Here is a 14758-nt window from a genome sequence, read left to right on the forward strand (position 1 = left end):
TAATTAAAAATCTATAGCAATTAAACTTTTAAAATTTAATCCCTGAGCTATAATTTCTCACAAATTCAGTTAAATCAATTAACTAAATTTCAAATTATCAATACAATAACTCTATAAATATCTTTATTAAATATTTATGGACCCGAATTACGAAAAAAGAGTGTCAAAACCATCTTTTCTGACACTACTAGAAACTGAATCATTACAAAATCTTATTCAATGATCAAGGGGTGGGTGGCTAAGCCAATTTACAGGCTGAAAATACAAGCAATTAAAATAGAAAATAACTTATAAATAATAATCTAACTTATATCTTGAGTAAATATCTTAATATAACTTAAAAACTAATAAAAAAACAAAAAAAAATACTTATGACTTATTCCAACGAATGAGGTTGAAGATAAATAATTGAATTACGTCATAATTGTGATTTAAAATAGATGAAATACGGAATAAAACAACAATCTAGGTTAGTTATAAAGAGATTGATTTTTATTGGGAGATAATGAGTGAATATTTGTTATTCCTTTACGTTTTCCTAATTAGTTTTAAGTCTCTTATTTGATTTTACAACTCGTTGTAAAATGAGTCTTTATTTAGTTTTAATACTTAAAGCTATTTTTAGTATCTTTTTATATGCTTTTTTATTTAACAAGCTTTTGCAAGGTAAGTTTGTAGGCATTGGAGCGACGTCGAGTGGCAAAAACGATTTCAAAAGTAGCAGAGAACAGGAATCTGCCTTATGAAGTTGTGATGTGGGACATAGGCTCTTGCATTAATTCGTTCGTTGGAGATTTATTTAATATTAAGTTTTCTTTATTTCTCTTTTTTCATATCTATTATGTTGATAATTGAAATAGCATTAAAACTTGATTTCATTCTAGGTGATACCCGCTTTACACTAGCAATCTAGCTAGAGGTTATCCAGGATTGGTTTCAAGTAACAACCTTCAGTTGATGACCATGATAGCCAAGTACGAAGCTGGTAATTGTTGTATACCAACTGGAGGCATTGGGGGAAGGTGTGATAGTGTCACTTGGCCTAAATCTGAAGACGCATCAGTCTCATTAAAATTATTCTGACATGGAGTATTAATTGTCATTAACTAGAGGTGATTCTTAACCACTACATTTGTGAATTGAGGTTGAATAATCAAATTTTACTTTAGTTGCATTTATTTTACACACTCTTTATATTTATTTGTTTTATTGTCTTTGAATTTATATTAGTAAATTAATTAGGGTGTGTTTGATAAACCATTCAATCTTTTTGTTTAATTGTGCTAGATTACTTAATGTAGCACTTTCAACAACAAAAAATATTGAATAGGGTAAGTAAGTAGATAACTATGTATATGTTAAATTGATTTTATTGTTCAAAATCTTATTTTTGAAATAAATTATTTCCTTATTTTATTAAAATATTCAAATTTTATCTTTCACTTTTTTTCAAAACTATTCAAGATAAAATAAATAATACCATATGAATAAGTTGAAATTTATGAAATAATAAAATTTCAAAAGTCAACTTTTATTATTATCAAAATTAGTGAGTCAAGTCGATTAATCGAAATTAACTACACATACTTTTATTGGTTCGATACTCAAAATACTTCTTAACATATTTATTTTGTTGTAATTATTACTCGACAACGAGTAGGAACACTATTATGAAACTTTAATGAATATATATTTTTAATTGAAATTGTATATGTTTGGACCGGTCATGCTTCAGTCCTCTTGAATGAATTGTCAAGTACTTTCCGCTCAAATGCCACCATTTGATCCTTTTAATCCCCTACTAATTGACATAATTCCATTTACAGCGATCATTGGCGGCACACCTACTAAATTTGGTACCCAACTTAAAATTTCATCTAGTTTTGCAATGCTTTTGAGAAGTGCTGTAGTAGTCTTTATATTTTTATTTTTGAAAATTTAGTCCTTTTATTTTTCAGATTTTAAAACTCAGGTTCAGTTGTTAATGTTGTTAATTTTTTTGTTAAATTTTTTTATGTAACATTTTGAAATATTAAAAAAACTCACTTGTAATTGAAAAAAATGACTTTGTTCCTATAATTTTTAATTTTATTAATTAATCCACTTGATACGTTTTGTTGGGAGGTTTGCCTTTTTTTAATGTTATAAATGAAATTTGACTAGTATATAATTTTTTATTTAATTTGATTATTCTACTTTTATAATTTGATTCAACATTATTTGTATTGTTACATGACTACCAAGTAAATTTTTTTTTTATTACCAGTGAATTTAGTAGAAGAATTTTAAATTTTTAAATTCAGAAAGTAGAGAGACTAAATTCCTGAATAAAATAGGGGACTAAATTTCAAATGTAGAAAGTGTATAAACACTTTAATTTAGTGGAAATAGGAGGAATTGTTGATTGTGAAATACTAAGATTTAGATTCAAAGGCAACAAGTTTAAAATTGATTTATTTGGTATAAACTTGTTGAAAATACCAGTTTTTGTTATATTCTATAAGATCTCAATCCTTTTGTTTATACATATACCCATTCAAAATAATATTAATTGAACAAACCCCATTCCTAGGAGTAAACGTTGATCTCGCCCATGAAGGATGAAACTGGAAGGGATGTGAACGAGGATTTTTGTTTGTCTTATTCACCCAGAATTTATTATGGAAATAACATTAAATAATGAAATTAAGCAAAATTTTGAATGGAGAAGGGATGGGCATTGCATGGCCCTGAATTGACGTTGAAAGAGACATGTTGAGGACAAAAACAGGTAGATTCCAAGCATAAAAAATACATGCAATCCAATCACTGGCATCAACTTGGGCTGATTATGTCTCTTTTCTCCTTTTATGTTCTGTTTCTTGGAGTTTTGCACACGTAAATATCCCATACATATATGCTTCTTTTATAGGAATTGTACCTTTGATTCTTCTAGACAAGGTTTTGTACGTTTACCTAACAATATATTTCTAAATATTAATTTAACATTTTATCACACGTGCGAAAATTATACATTTATAAAAGTATAAAAAAGGCTAAAGTGTAGTAATAATAATATTAACACTAATTAGAGTTAATTGCACCAAACTTCTCTAATCCATTACCTTCATTTTAAATTGATCCCTAAATTTTAAAACATTCTAATTACATCTTTATATTGTCGATGTTATATCAATTTGGTCATTTTGTTTCTAAAATCGTTAATTTAACTATTAGACATGTTGTATCTAATGTGACATGATTTAAAATAAAAAAATTAAGAAATATAAATATTGTAAAAAATTACATGTTTTAAAAATCTTAATTTTAAGGTTTTCAAAGCTTTTGCAAAAGTTTTATCGTTCACTATTTTTTTCAAGTTTACTATATTATTGTTTTTAAAAGTTATGGAACAACGTTCTATCTATTCATATTAAATTTAGCTACATACAATTTGACGTGTCATTTATCAATTAAATTAGCTGTTTTAATAATGAAAAGGCCTAATTGATATAACATTGATAGTTTTGGGATGTAATTAGAACATTTTGAAGTTTGGAACTAATTTAGAATGATGGTCATAGTTTGGGGATGTCTAATGCAATTAACTCTATTAATTATAATTTAAAAGAAGAGGTATTTTTGTAATTTCATAATTGAGTTGGTACACATGCTATATATTTGAGTTTTAAATTTGGGAAATAACGCTTTGTAATAATAGCATGAATAAATTTTGTTGAGGCAATTTATGATTAATGTCCACTGGTGTTTGGCACTGCTTAAGCTCATAACTTGTCTTATTTGTTGGCATGTTTGACCAAAATATCTTCTTTATTTTCTTGCATATTTGTAACACCCCAAATCCGGCCTAGACATTATGGCGGAATCTAGAAATGTTACGAAAAAGGGTTTTGAAACAAAACTTTCATGTTAAAATTTCTCATATTAATTGTTACTAAAAGAGTTCACATTTTCGAAAAAACTTATTATACTATTTAATGAAACCGTCATTTATTGCCCTTTTAAGTAAAACGTAAATTTGTAGCGGAAGTTTGTAAATCGTTATAGTTAAAAACCGAGCTTGTATTTTCAAAAACATTTGTTTGCATAAAATTGTTGTTTGCCAAATGTCACAGTTTAAAAATCAAATTGTATCCAAAACCAAAATTATAAACAACAGTCCAGAGAGTCCCAAAATTACAAAACTCTCAAAGAAAATCCCAAAAATTAAATAATTCAATAATTAAAAATAATTTTCCAGTCTAGTGGTCACCGCTGAGCCTCTATCACACGAACCCGCCTATGCTTGAGGATTACCTGAATAGAACAAACAAACAGATGTGAGTTTTTAAAAACTCAGTGTGTAACTAAACAGAGTCATGCATACACATAAATTCAGATTTCTCAGAATATCAGAACAGAAGCGGACAAAAGTCCTTAACAGAATCAGATCATATCATAATTGAATTATCAAAAACATACAGATATGCAAAGTCCTACCCCCATCCTCTGCACACCATCTCCGACCATCCCAACACACCATATGTGGTATAAACACCCACCCATCCCTATACACCATACAGTGTTCTCACAACACTTATTAGAAAAGTTTTGCAGTCAAGTTGCCAATATACTGGCAAAATGTCACCTCACAGAATACTTCCTTCACATATACAAATCCCACCCTATATACAGATACTGAATACAGATATACAGATATAACAGAGTTAACATGTCCTGCATGCTCATATACAGATAACATACATGCTATTACTAACCAGTCAGATCATATATATCAATTTCTAAAAGTTCAACTCAGTCAATCAAAATAGCAGATATCATGCATTAGGGTTTGTTTTGCCCTTACCGACCCTACGGAAGGCCCACAGTCGATCGGAACGACATATGTGACCCTAAGGAAAATTTTAGAATTTTGGGCCCACAAGTATGTGTGGTTTACACACCCGAATTGGCCTTGCCCGTGTGGCCCACACAGCCACACACACTCCCGTCACACGGCCTACTACACAATCGGGCACACGCTAATGTGGCTTTTGTCGAACCTCATTTTCTCATGTTTCCGTTACACACCTGGTTCGTTTTTTATGCGAAAGCAATCCTGAGACCTCTGAAATCTAAAAACAGTATACCAAACACCGTTTTAGCAATTAATTTACAAATTTAACCCAGAATTTGATCTCCACTTAAGGCCTCTCAAAATTGAACTACTCGCGAAACACTTACCACCAATGAGCAGAAGCCACTCAATACTCAAATCTCTGGAGGAGCAACAACCGCTTCTTGTCTTTCCCCTAATCGAGAAATAACAAACACTATTAATGGATTTCGCTAAACATAATCAAATCCCCCACAATGCAAAACGGAAAAAGAAAACCACTCGATAGCTTACCTATTTGGAACGATTCGAAGAACCCCAAAAGTACAACAACGACAACACGTACGACGACCAAAATTGAAGAAGAAAAACAAGAGAAAGAAGAACAAAAAGTGACGTCAGAGAAAAGAAAGAAAAGGAATTTTGGAAAAAAAGAATTAAAATTAAAAATTAATTCTACCAAAATCCCAACTCCCCACAACCCCACTAACTACCAATCCCACTAAATCTGACCACTAACCTCATCCAACTACCTCAGAAGTCCAACCCCACCAAAACTCTATCACACAATCGAGCAAAAATTATCATCCACACTCACGCAGGAACTCAAACACGAGACCTTAGGCAAGCTAACACCTTACCCCTTGAACCAGCAGGTTCATTCTAATATGATTTGACTAACAATAGAATATAAGCCAAACCGCCTAAGGATAGGCTAGGATCAAAATAACAAAAATTTCCAAAAGCAGGACTTGAACCCAAGACCTCAAACACACACCCAAATCATTTAACCAGTGAAGCAGATACTTAATTATGAAAGAATTCACAAAAACAAAGTTAAATTAGTTAGGGCGTTACATATTTGTATGGATTTTGTACAATCAATCTCGTGACTATTGTAGTAGGTCCAATTTAGCCCGAGCCTAAGACCAAATACAAATAATAAATAAAACCAAAAAATAAATAAAAAGTCCAAATACCAAGCTCAAACTTACAAACCCCAATACCAAAAAAAAACCTAACAACCCACTAGCCCATTATCTTAACATTTCAACAAAAAAATAAACCCTATCCCTTAACCCTCTTCAGCCGCAGCTCCTAGCTGCCACCATATACGCCACCGCCGCCGCACACCATCCTCCACGCACCTAGTACCTGCAGACAAGACAAAAAAGCACAATAGACAGAGGCAAAAAGAAACAGTAGCAAAAACAAACAAAATATTATAACGAAATGTATTTTCGGCTATAAAAAGCCACCACACACAAGTTGTGATTTTTTTACGGAGATTGAAATGCAAAACTGAGAAATCAATCAAAAGAAAAAAGTTCCAAAAGGTTGCATTTCTATTTTTTTATTTTTCTTTTCGCCTTATATTTGCTTTCATTTTAAAGAAGAAAACAAAAATAAATAAATAAAAGAAAAGAGTCAAATCTTACCTCTTTTTTGCATTTGCACCGCCGTAGGTGGCCGAGGTTCGTCGGTTCCGATGAAAATCGACGTCTAATGGGCTCGAGGAGTCAAAAAGCCAAAAAAATGGCCTTCTTTCGATTTTTCGGCCACCATGGACGGCAATGCCGTCACCGGTGACCGACGGCCACCACGGTGGTCTGACGACCGGAGGATGGCCGGAGTAGGGAAAAGTTGAGAGAGAAGAGAAGTTTTTTTTAAGGAAGGTTGCAAATGATTTTTTAAGTTTTTTTACTTATATAAACACCCCAAAACGACGTCGTTTTGGGCTTGGCTTCTGACACCCAAAACGGCGTCGTTTCAAAGACGACCTGACGACCCGACCCGGATCGCCCGAGGATTCGCGTGTTTTTAAAAAGGGGATCTATTTGCGCGAATAGTCCTTCCGCTTTTTAATTATTTTGCAATTAAGTTCTTTTATTTTTTTAATTTTTACCCTATAATTTATTTCGATTACATTTTAGTCCATATCTGAACGACGCCGTTTTGGAGGAGAAGGGAGAATTTCCCATTTAGTCCCTCCCTATTATTCGCACGTTCAGCTTGGTCCTTCCCTTTTTATTTATTTCTGATTTGCCCCCAAATCTCTGTTTTAAATTTCAATTTAGTCTTTTTTTGTTATTTTTGCTATTTTAATATTAAATTAAATTAATATTGTTATTACTATTATTATTTTTCCTTTTTTATTTATTTACTCATTATTATTATCATAGTATTAAATTAATGAGTTTCGTAATTATTATTTCTATTATATTTTTTTACCTAAATATTTTAAAATACATTTATTTTATTATATCGTTTTATTTATTTATATCTTTTTATATATTTTCAAACTCTAGATTATTTATTATTCATATTATTATTATTATTATTACCATTATCATTATTATCTTTTTAATTTACACAGTATTTATTTATTCATTTGTTCACTATTAGTTTTTTATTTTATATTTTAGCTCTTTTACTTATTTTTTATTAGCTTGTTTGTTCTATTTATTTTATTCAATTTTCGTGTTTCCTACTGTCATTTGTATTCACACATTTATTATTCTGTTATGCATATTAACATCGTACTTTTTATACCAATTCGTGTTACATTAAGCATTACTCAATACATAATTTTTTTTAAATAAGCGATATGTTGTATTTTGAGATTCAAAAAGTCGTTCCCTAACTTACGGGGTTTCGGTTTTCTCGATAAATCTAAATACACGAACCTTTTTAAACATAAGTTTTTTTAAATAATCTCGGGAATTAAAAAAGATCATGTTCTAACTTACGGAATATGATTTCTTTTCTAAAATCGAGGTAATCAAATATCTTTTAAAATAAATAAAACTTTTGGTGTTTATTCTCGTTTCGGGGATTTAAGACATTGTGTCCTAACTCACGGGATATAATTTTTTTCTCGATTGACGTGAAATACGCCCTTTTCTAAAAAAAATTCAATTAAGCGATATTTTAACAAAGGATCGTATTTTAAATCTTTTCAAAGTTTTCAATTTTTGACACTAAGACATTAATTAATCAATTAGGTACCAATTTTGGGTGTTATGAGGGTGCTAATCCTTCTTCGTACGTAACCGACTCCCGAACCCATTTCCTGGATTTTTGTAGACCGAAAGTTATTGTTTTAGTAAATCAAATCATTTATTAAAACGATTAAATCTCAAGTTGATCCGATCACAGCAAATAAAAAGGATCGGTGGCAACTCCCATGTTTGTTTTTGTTTTCAAAATCAAAGTCGATCCCTTTAAAAAAAATGGTTCGACAACTATATTTGGAGAAAAGATTGGATCAAGTAAGATTATTTTTCAAAGATTATTATTTACTCTACTGACACTATATATAAGATATGGGTTGACTTTATGACTTTTTGTGTCCTTATATAAAAGGTAATTATTTTTTTGAGATTTGGACAAATCATGATGGATTGAAGTTTTCTTAGTGGAGCTAGATTTGTTCTCTAAACATGGAAGGCTTGTTCAACCTTAATAAAGATTTTATTGTTGAGGCAGTTATGAGAGGAATGCCTAGAGCAGTGCCATGATCAGTGCCCATTGTGTCTGGCACTGCTCAGGGCATTGCTCAATCTCATAATTTGTCTTATATAGAGTTGACATTTTTTTGTTAACAAATCTTTAGGTTGTGATCTTTGCTCATTATGTGGATGTGTATAAGCCTATGGATAATATTCAAACCTACTATATGAACATATCTTGAAATTTGGTGTAACACTCGGTTACTCTAATCGACCCAAAATTTGGAAAAGTTAGGATTAAATTGAAAGGACTAGTAAATTGTCGGAATCCATTGGGAAATCAAGGAATTTTAGTGGCTAAATTTTTAATAGTTAGATCTCAACCCCAGTTCAGTTAGATTAGGACTGACTAGTTCCAAAGTAGGAGACAAAATAATTAAGAATTGATGGTGGAGATAGCCAGTGAAGACCATGCCTAAGAAGTGTATATATAAGGCTTGAGGGGTGGCAAGATTTTTTAAATTTTGTCGATAAATTTTCTCCTCTCCATAGCATCATCTTCTTTAGTCATCTTGAAGAAGATAAGGAATATGGGTGAAGGAAGCTCTGCATGCAATAGCAGAGGTGTGAGTTTAAGTCTGATAATGGAAATATAGAGGAATTGGTAAGTCTCCTTATCTCCCTCTAAGTTTGGGTACTAAAGAAAGAAATAGATTAAAACCCTCAAAACTTTTGTATAATTTAAGGTTCTGGGTTACTAAGAGTTTACCACCATTGGTTTAACCAAAATATGGTTGTCATGCTTAGCCGCTAGGAGAAAGGAGGATCTGGCGTTTGGACTAACTAAGCTGTCAAGGATAAGAAAACCAAGTGAGTATTTGCAGTCTGCCTTCTAATTGCTAAATGTTGTAGTGTGAAACTTGTCATGCTAATTGTTGATTGTAATAGTAAATGATTGTTGAATAGATATCTGGCGTAATGAATTGCATAATGATGTGTTGTATTGTATGCATGTTATGAAAGGGAAACTACCAAGGGGTTAGACGGAGTTAGGAATGGAAAAAAGGGAAATTCTATTAGATACAATCATACGGTGTTGTTGTGTGCACCCGTGATGTGCGAAGCTCCGAGCCTTACAGAGGGGACACTACGGTGTTCGAGCATCAAGGCATAAGAATGGTGAATTTGAGGAATAAGAGGATTGCGATGGGATAAGTGAGAAAAAAATCATGGCGGGGCAATGAGTCTGATCGGAGGCTATACACCTAAAATGAGTAAGACCATAGCTGAAAGATATTATAACATCATAATAAAAATGAGTAAGATCATAGTTGGAAGATGATATGGCTTCATACAAAAGCACACCTAATTGGTAAATAGGAATAAGACCATAGTTGAAATATGCTATGGCATCCGTTGTTGGTCCACTAGGACGGTAAATACGGGGTTACATTATGTAAGACCGTAAGTGAAAGATGTTATGGCATCATGATAGAAATTAGTAAGACCATAGCTGGAAAATGCTATGACATCATAGATGGTCCACCGAAACAATAAACACGGGATAGTCCATTGGGACAGTAATCACAGGATAGCCCACCGGGACAAAAAACATGGGGTAGTCCTCTAGGTCGGTAAACACAGGAAATCCACTAGAAAGTTAGACATAGAGATCATACTCAGAAAATCTGTAGTTCATAAAGGATGTCAAGGGTGAAAATAGAGTTCGCAGTGTTAATGGAATGACAAGTCACAAGAAGAAATGAGTTGGTGCGACTAAGGAACATAGACCACCGGATTAATGAAGGGTGCCAAGGTTATGTCTCAATCCCAAATAGAGTGAAAAGGGAAAGGAAACTCTTCTGGTAATGAGGTAAACATGGCACACGCAAATACTACTCTGTTAAGAAAGTTATGGATTCCACACGATTTAAACAGACGTGAATTGATCCATAGTGAGACGTAGTCATATTTTGTAAGTTGATAAAAAGTCAGTCAAAGAATTTAATAGGCTGATCAGGGTTTTCAAGGGAGGGAACATATGGCCAGCCAAGTCAACTAAAGGATAGTAGAAAGCGGAGGTCAGATATAACTATGAAAAATGACAGAGATCTTGTTGAGCTTCCAAAGGTAGGAACTACACGTCCTAAGAAGCTTCCCTTGGAAATAGATCAACAGAGCAATGGTTTTAGTGCTATTAGTGAGCCCTAGTACTCCAAGGCAATGAAGACATTAAAATTTAAGAAAGACACAAATGTAGAAATCACTGAGGCAGTCGCCAAGCGTCGCCCGCTAGAAATATTGAATGCAATTATTAGGGAGTTAAAATCTAATCTAACACCTCAATGTTTCTTCTTAATTTCTATATGTGGATCTCACTAAGTTCGCCCGAACTTATAAGTTTTCTGCTCAAATGCAGGTCAGTTAAAGATTCAAAAATTGAAAGGGACCAAGTTAGACTTTGTTGGGAGCTAGGCAAAATGCAACAACTGTGCATGTGTATAGAGGGGTACCTATAGAGGCCTCGCCTCAGGGTTTAAGTTGTCTATATATATATGTTATCGAACCTCTATAAAAAATTTGTAAACTTATGTCAGATTCAAAGTCTTAAGAGATTTATTTCCAGTTTATATGAGTTGTAATTTCAATTAAAATTTCAAATTCAAGTTGTTTGAATATGTAATTAAATTGAAATGGAAAATTTGTTAAGTCATTCTAGTTAGTGTAGCATCCAATATTCGGACTTAACGATTGGGTCGAGTAGCGGATGTTACATTTGGTTTGGACTGGATTAAACAAATCAAGTTCCCTGTTTTAAGAAGACTGGATCGGGTAACTTGGTAACATATCCTAAAGATTTGAAGACTTATCATGCTCATATTGAAAATATTATCTTTACTAATTATCTCGCTATTTTGATGGGAAGATTGATTGTAATTAATCATTATCTTTGTCGAAATCATTTTTTATTTTGAAAAAAACAAAAATTAGTTGTCGACTTTAAAAAAAACAAAAATTAGGAGTCGCCACCAATCTTTTATTGAGGTGTGATTGGATCACCTAAACAATAGCTTTGGTCTACGAGTTTTAGAAAAATGAATTCGAGAGTCGGTTACGTACGAGGAAGGATTAGCACCCTCGTAACACCCAAAATTGGTACCTAGTTAATTAATTAGTATCATAATGTCGAAAATTTAAAAATATGGTCCTTAATAAAAACTAAAAAATATTACTTATTAAGACTCTTATCATTTCAGAGAAAGAAAATGTCACACCCAATGCGTTACGGCACGACATTCTATTTCCTCAAAAATGATTTAGTCCAAAATACTCTTATAATAAAAATTTAAAAGAATATCCATTTATTTAAGATTTAAGAAATCGCGGCCTAATACATTAGGGCACAATTTCTCAAAATCCTAAACTTGGAATATTTCCTTTGTTATCATTTTTTTTAAAATATTTGTCTCGAAAAATCAATACGTCACATCCAATACGTTAGGATACAACATATTAAATTCCCAACAACAAGCTTTTCATTTTATTTTTTGATTAATGAGCAACTCTCGATCGTTAGATTTAACGAAGAAAATCGGAACCTAATACGTTAGGGCTCAATTTCCTTGAAAATCCTAAATACGAGTATTATCTCAATTTTAAAAATTTCTGAATAAAATGATTTTGATGCTTGAATGATATCGAACATAGCCTTTTTAACGAATAGAATGCGATAAATGATAATATACAACATAGAGCGATAATTCGTCAATAAAACATACACTAATGAATGATAAATAATAAATGAATTCGAAAGAAAATACATAAACCTATTTAAGAGAGAATTTATAGGTAATAGATAAAATAATATGAAATCAATAATATATAGAATAAAAATAATTTATTACAAATTATATATGTATATATAAAATAGTATTGTATAAAAACATTTTCATATAAATCTTTAAGACATGTAGATATGTAAAGTGAATTTCGAAAATATATTACAAAATAGGGATATCAAAGAATATATACAAATCATGTTGAATTTACCTAAAATATAAAAAAGTGTGATAAATCGAAATAATAGCAATATATATTGAATTTCAAAATAATGATACATTATATTTTTTTAAAAAGGGTAATATATACATATAATTCAATAAACTTATAGCCACAATACATATAAAACGTAAAATAAATGGAAAATACTAAGCTTAATCATTAAAATAGTATTAGATTCAAAATTAAATATATTTAAAAACAATAGTGGTGTAAGAAATCAAGCACATTGAATTAACAAGGATTTAAATTGAACTCCAAACAGAATTCAAGGAAAAAAATGAATGGCCCAATTAAAAGGCGCGAATAACTCATAGGGCTCGAATGGGAAAATATCTCCATCCTTTGAAACGCGTCACTTTATTATGGCTAAATAAATAAATAAAATTCGCAATGGTATCACCTTCTCCCTTTTTTAAAATCGTAAATAAGTAAAAAAAAACAGTAAGCCACCTTTAAAAAACTGCCAATCGTTCTCCCTTTTTTTTATTGATTTTTTCCTCCCCCTCAATGAAGGGAGAGGCCTCTATTTATAGTTAAGCATCCCAAAATCCAACGGTACAGATCAATTACATCAACGGCTAAGATTAAAGGGTATCTACAAATTAAATCTCTAAGATTACAAAATCATATCTTCCAAGATTGCATATATCATATCTAAGATTGCATATCATATCTAAGATTTCATATCCTTGAAGATTATGTTTCCATAAGCTTGTAGATGGACCTTCAACCTTTTTAAGTAATGGGCCATTCCGATCGGACCAAATGATATAATTTTGTACTGGACTTAGACTTTATTTTATTATTGTGAGCTCGGGCTAAAATTAGGTATTACAGCTGCCCCTCTTTGCTCGTTGTTGTGTAATAGGAACGGAGCAAAGACTTTAGAAATGGCCAATTTTTGCCCGGTCACGCTGGATCTTGGTGCTCTTCTTCTTCAAGCAGCCTCATTCCTTCCTACTGCATCTTCAGAGGTATAGGAACTAGTGCTTCAATCTACTCTACTGTAATGTCAGGGAAATAAGACTTATAGCTTCAACTTGATCTGCTGCAACTCAGGGAGGCAAGACTGGTGTCTTCGATCTGCTTCGCTATCGGTGCAGGAAGGCAAGATCTGCTATTTTTATCCTGCTCCGCTGCAACCCAGGGAGGCAAGGCTGGTGTCTTCGATCTGCTTCGCTGTCGGTGCAGGAAGACAAGATCTACTATTTTTAACCTGCTCCGCTGCAACCCAGGGAGGCAAGGCTGGTGTCTTCGATCTGCTTCGCTGTCACTACAGGAAGGCAAGATCTGCTATTTTTAACCTGCTCCGCTGCAACCCAGGGAGGCAAGGCTAGTGTCTTCAATCTGCTTCACTGTCAGTACAGGAAGGCAAGATCTGCTATCTTTAACCTGCTCCGTTGCCACCAAGGGAGGCAACGCTAGTGTCTTCAATCTGCTTCACTGTTATACAGGAGGGCAAGATCTGCTATCTTTAACCTGCTCCACTACCACTGAGGGAGGCAAGGCTGGTGTCTTCAATCTGCTTCACTGTCAGTACAGAAAGGCAAGATCTGCTATCTTTAACCTGCTTCGCTGCCACCGAAAGAGGCAAGGCTAGTTCTTCAATCTGTTTCACTGTCAGTACAGGAAGGCAATATCTGCTATCTTTAACCTGCTCCGCTGCCACCGAGGGAGGCAAGGCTAGTGTCTTCGATCTACTCCACTACTCCTTAGGGAGATAAGATCTGCAATTTTCAACATGCTCTGCTGTAACCTAAGGAGGCAAGGCTGGAGTCTTTGATCTGCTTCATTGCCGGTACAGGAAGGCAAGATCTGCTATTTTTAACCTACTCTGCTGCAACCTAGGGAGTCTAGGCTAGTGTCTTCGATCTGCTTCGTAGTTAGTACAGGAAGGCAAGATATGCTATTTTCAACCTGCTCCGCTGTAACCCAGTGAGGCAAGGTTAGTGTCTTCGATCTGCTTTGCTATCGGTGCAGGAAGACAAGATCTGCTATTTTTAATCTGCTCCGCTACAACCCAGGGAGGCAAGGTTGGTGTCTTCGATCTGCTTCGCTGTCGGTGCAGGAAGGCAAGATCTGTTATCTTCACTGATCTGCTCTCTTGGGAACATGACTTGTATAATGAACCTAATTAAGCCTAATGATT

The 14758-nt window shown here is 33.0% G+C and overlaps 1 long non-coding RNA gene across 1 annotated transcript; it reads left to right on the top strand.

Moving 5' to 3' along the window:
* The first annotated feature begins 516 nt into the window (after nucleotides 1-516).
* On the top strand, nucleotides 517-1163 carry LOC121216037 (uncharacterized). The gene is made up of 2 exons (XR_005912033.1): nucleotides 517-782; nucleotides 885-1163. It is a non-coding gene; the product is annotated as an uncharacterized lncRNA (long non-coding RNA).
* The last annotated feature ends 13595 nt before the right edge of the window (nucleotides 1164-14758 follow it).

This window comes from Gossypium hirsutum, chromosome D04 (genome assembly GCF_007990345.1).
Source record: "Gossypium hirsutum isolate 1008001.06 chromosome D04, Gossypium_hirsutum_v2.1, whole genome shotgun sequence".
Classification (NCBI taxonomy): domain Eukaryota; kingdom Viridiplantae; phylum Streptophyta; class Magnoliopsida; order Malvales; family Malvaceae; genus Gossypium; species Gossypium hirsutum.